Raw genomic sequence first — 4,748 nt, forward strand, 5'->3', positions numbered from 1 at the left:
ATCTAGGTTGCTTCCATGTTCTATTATTCTTCCGTATGCTATTGTAAATAGTGCTGCAATGAACAGTTGGATACATGTGTCTTTTTCAATTTTGGTTTCCTCAGGGCATATGCCCAGGAGTGGGATTTCTGGGTCATATGGTGGTTTTATTCCTAGTTTTTTAAGGAATCTCCATACTGTCTTCCATAGTGGTTGCATCAATTTACATTCCCACCAAAAGTGCAGGAGCATTCCCTTTTCTCCACACCCTTTCTAGCATTTATTGTTTGTAGAACTTTTGATGATGGTCATTCTGACTGGTGTGAGGTGATAACTCATTATAGTTTTGATTTGCATTTCTCTAATAATGAGGATGTTGAACATCTTTTCATGTGTTTGTTAGCCATCTGTATGTCCTCTTTGAAAAAAAAAAATGGAACGCCTCATGAATTTGCATGTCATCCTTGCACAGGGCCATGGTAATCTTCTCTGTACTGTTCCAATTTTACTATATGTGCTGGTGAAGCGAGCACTAGGGTGTTGTTTTTTTTTTCTTTTTTTAAAAAAAGTAGGATATAAAAATAAAAATTAAAGGAGTAGAAATAATCCATATTTAGACAATACGAGATTTTAAAAAGGAAAAAAAAAAGAGGGGGAAATATATAGAATGGTAGTGAGAAGAATATCCAAGTGATTCGTCTGTTTTTTTTTTTTGCTCCAGTTGATCTGCTTACTCAGAAATTACTCCAATATATCTAGAAAGGTCTCTGGACCTGTTGTGGGTAGTGTGGGGTCAGCTCAGACTTATATCTTCCCTTGCTCCAGCTTGTACTTATTCTCAAATTCTACAGTTCCACCTAAAGCACAGGCTAATTGCAAGAATTTAAATCATTGCACCTGCCACTTCTGGGAGATTTCCCCTTCTTTTCTTTGCTTACACAGCTCCTGGCATTCCACTTTGGTTTGGGGACTGCCTCTGCTTGTAAGTCTCTCCAGTGTCTGTTCTCCACCCAGACACGGGAGGTAAAGTAATGGTTTATTAGGGCTGACTTGCTCAGTTGTGCTGGGAAGAGGGAGAGGTACAGCAGATGACACTGGGGTGTATGGGAAGTGCTTGCTATGGCTGGTCCCTGTGGAAGGTCACCACACTCTGAGGTGAGTTGTGCATGTCCCCAGGCGAGGTGATCCTGGGCTGTGGGACCCATGGCCATTAAATGACCAAGGAAAAGCCATTCAGGCTGAGGAATGGCTTTCCTGAGGAAAGCCTGACGAAAGCCATTCAGGCTCCCAGGAAGATGTGCATAGTGACCTATTGCTGCTTATAGCTTGGTGGTAGTTGTAATCTCTGGGGTTGTTACCATAGCGGCCCCTTGCCTTTTGCCTCTGGCCCTCCACCTGCTTCTCTGGCTCTGGGGCTGTAGACTGCAGCTGGCTCACCCTTTTTTGGTTTTCTCTAGGGTATGGTCTTTTGTTTTGTGAATGTATGGAGTTAGAGCATGGCATTAGAGCCCTTCCACGGGAATGATCTTTTGCTTCTCTGGCAGCCCAAGCATTTTCTTTGGTCTGCCTCTGCAGTGTCAAATTAGCCCCCTCACAGTATCTTCACAGCAGTCAACCTTGGTCCCCTCCCTGCAGACTGACCTCCAAGGCCTGAGCCTCCATACCCAGCTGCCACTCACTGCGGGCAGACACTGTAATGTGAGCCGCTTCTCTGCTGGAAAGTGCCACTAAGCACAATCTCTGTGGTGAATCATCTGTTTTACCTTCGCAACACCTGTCTCACTGTACTGTCCTCTGAGGTTCCGAAGATCCCCTCTGACCCAGCCTGTGAGGGAGTTTACTAGTATGCAGAATCTTTTCTTCCTTCATGACTCCCTTCGTGGGCACAAGTCCCAGTCCCAAACTCCTTTGTCTCCCTTTTCATCTTTATCTTTTGGCCTACCTCATTCCAAGGAGATTGGTTTGCTTTCTAGAAGTCTGGGGTCCTCTGCCAGCATTCAGAAGATGTTCTGTTGGAATTGTTCCACATGCAAATATTGTTTTCATATATTTGGGGCATAGAAGGTGGTCCCCCTGTCCTATTCCTCCACCATCTTGAAGGCCCCCCTCTTTTATTTTTTATTTTTTTGATGATGGTAATAAAGTGAGACAGGAAGCTGGATTTTAAAGTATGTAACAAGCTAGGTATAAAAAAAATTAGATATCTGTGTACCTAGACAGCTTAAATGTAATGTGGGCAATCCAAACTCTGGAAGTATAAACACTTTAAACAGCTGTAACTTAACTTTGGGCTTCCCAGGTGGCGCTAGTGGTAAAAAACCCACCTGCCAATGCAAGAGACATAAGAGATGAGGGTTTGATTCCTGGGTTTGGAAGATCCCCTAGAGGAGGGCATAGCAACCAACTTCAGTATTCTTACCTGGAGAATCCCATGGACAAAGACTGGTGGGCTACAGTCCATAAGGTCACAAAGAGTCAGACACAACTAAGGTGACTTAGCACACACAAGCATGCACATAACCTGGCTCTAAAGCAAAATCCAGATATTTGATATTGTGTTGTAACCTCAAATTCATTTCTAAAATAGAATCTATCATCACCCCTAGACTATTGCCCTATGGCTCATTCAAGACTTCTTTTCACTTACCTGGTCCTGCAATTTACCATCATCATAAACTTGGTGAAGGTATTTAAACTCTGCACTTGAGTTTTCTTATATTTTCGTTGAGGATAATAGAAGAAACTACCTCATAGAGTTGCAGTAAGGAATAAATGTGTTAATTTTGTAAAGCATTTAGAAGAATGCATGACAGTGTAGTAAGCAATGGGGAAGCACAGTTGTTGAGGTTCCCATATTTCATGTTCAAAATGCTCACTTCAACTCTTTCCTCTGCCTCAGTTTCCTTGTCTACTTGGTTGCCAAAGGCTATTGGGGTTCTTTTCCTCTTTTTATATGGCTCACTTCCTTTCTTTTTATTTTAATTGCCACCACCTAAATTTAGTCCATCAGATCAGATCAGTCGCTCAGTCGTGTCTGACTCTTTGCGACCCCATGAATCGCAGCACGCCAGGCCTCCTTGTCCATCACCAACTCCCGGAGTTCACTCAGACTCATGTCCATCGAGTCAGTGATGCCATCCAGCCATCTCATCCTCTGTCGTCCCCTTCTCCTCCTGCCCCCAACCCCTCCCAGCATCAGAGTCTTTTCCAATGAGTCAACTCTTCGCATGAGGTGGCCAAAGTACTGGAGTTTCAGCTTTAGCATCATTCCTTCCAAAGAAATCCCAGGGCTGATCTCCTTCAGAATGGACTGGTTAGATCTCCTTGCAGTCCAAGGGACTCTCAAGAGTCTTCTCCAACACCACAGTTCAAAGGCATCAATTCTTCAGCGCTCAGCCTTCTTCACAGTCCAACTCTCACATCCATACATGACCACAGGAAAAACCATAGCCTTGACTAGACGAACCTTTGTTGGCAAAGTAATGTCTCTGCTTTTCAATATGCTATCTAGGTTGGTCATAAATTTCCTCCCAAGGAGTAAGTGTCTTTTTATTTCATGGCTGCAGTCACCATCTGTAGTGATTTTGGAGCCCAGAAAAATAAAGTCTGACACTGTTTCCACTGTTTCCCCATCTATTTCCCATGAAGTGGTGGGACCCGATGCCATGACCTTCGTTTTCTGAATGTTGAGCTTTAAGCCAACTTTTTCACTCTCCACTTTCATTTTCATCAAGAGGCTTTTTTTTTTTAAACTTTATGTAATTGTATTAGTTTTGCCAAATATCAAAAATGAATTGAGTTCCTCTTCACTTTCTGCCATAAGGGTGGTGTCATCTGCATATCTGAGGTTATTGATATTTCTCCCGGCCATCTTGATTCCAGCTTGTGTTTCTTCCAGTCCAGCGTTTCTCATGATGTACTCTGCATATAAGTTAAATAAACAGGGTGACAATATACAGCCTTGATGAACTCCTGGTACAACCAATTAGCCTACAGACTGAATATAGCCTATACATTTGTTGTGTTTCCTCTAAATTGATAAAAGTTTGCTTTGAAAATGCATTTTAAATTAGTAATGCATTCCACATTGCTCAAAATGTGAAATATACAAAGCGATATACAATGAAGAGTCTCCCCCCAGTCTTGTCCCCTAGTTGCCTCAGGCAACTAAAGTTATGTTTATTCTAAATTCTTTCACAGACATTTTATGCATATCAAACAATTAGTATTTTTTTCTCCCCCTTCCCGTTATAGTAACATACTCTGCATATTGTTTTGTTCTTTGATTTGTCTCCTTAAAAATATACTTTGGGGACCTTTATACACATACACACATATATGTAAAGAAATAACTCATTCTCTTGTATGACTGCAGAGTTTTTACTATATGGATGAGCCACGATTTAAACAGTTTTCTATTGAATGACAGTTAAGATATTTCCAAACTTTTGCAGTGTTGTTTGTAGTAACAATAAAAAAAAGTTTATAAGTATATGTATTAGTCTTCTAGGGCTTCCATAACAAAAGAATGTACAGACTGTATGGTTTAAGCAACAGAAATGTATTTTCTTTTAGTTCTGAAGGTTGGAAGTCCAAAATCAGTATACCAACATGATTGGGTTCTGTTGAGGGCCCTCTTCATGGCTTGCAGATGGCTGCCTTCTCCCTGCTCATATGACCTCTTCTTTGTGCTCCTGGAGAAAGAGAGTGAGCTCCCTGATGTCTGTTCTTATAAGGATACTAATCTCATTGGATGAAGCCTTTACCCT

General features: G+C 41.7%; 1 non-coding gene across 1 annotated transcript; it reads right to left on the reverse strand.

Moving 5' to 3' along the window:
* Positions 1–406: 406 nt before the first annotated feature.
* Positions 407–512, reverse strand: LOC129640443 (U6 spliceosomal RNA). The gene has a single exon (XR_008708814.1). It is a non-coding gene; the product is annotated as a U6 spliceosomal RNA (small nuclear RNA).
* Positions 513–4,748: the final 4,236 nt, after the last annotated feature.

Source organism: Bubalus kerabau, chromosome X (genome assembly GCF_029407905.1).
Source record: "Bubalus kerabau isolate K-KA32 ecotype Philippines breed swamp buffalo chromosome X, PCC_UOA_SB_1v2, whole genome shotgun sequence".
NCBI classification, from domain to species: Eukaryota; Metazoa; Chordata; class Mammalia; order Artiodactyla; family Bovidae; genus Bubalus; species Bubalus kerabau.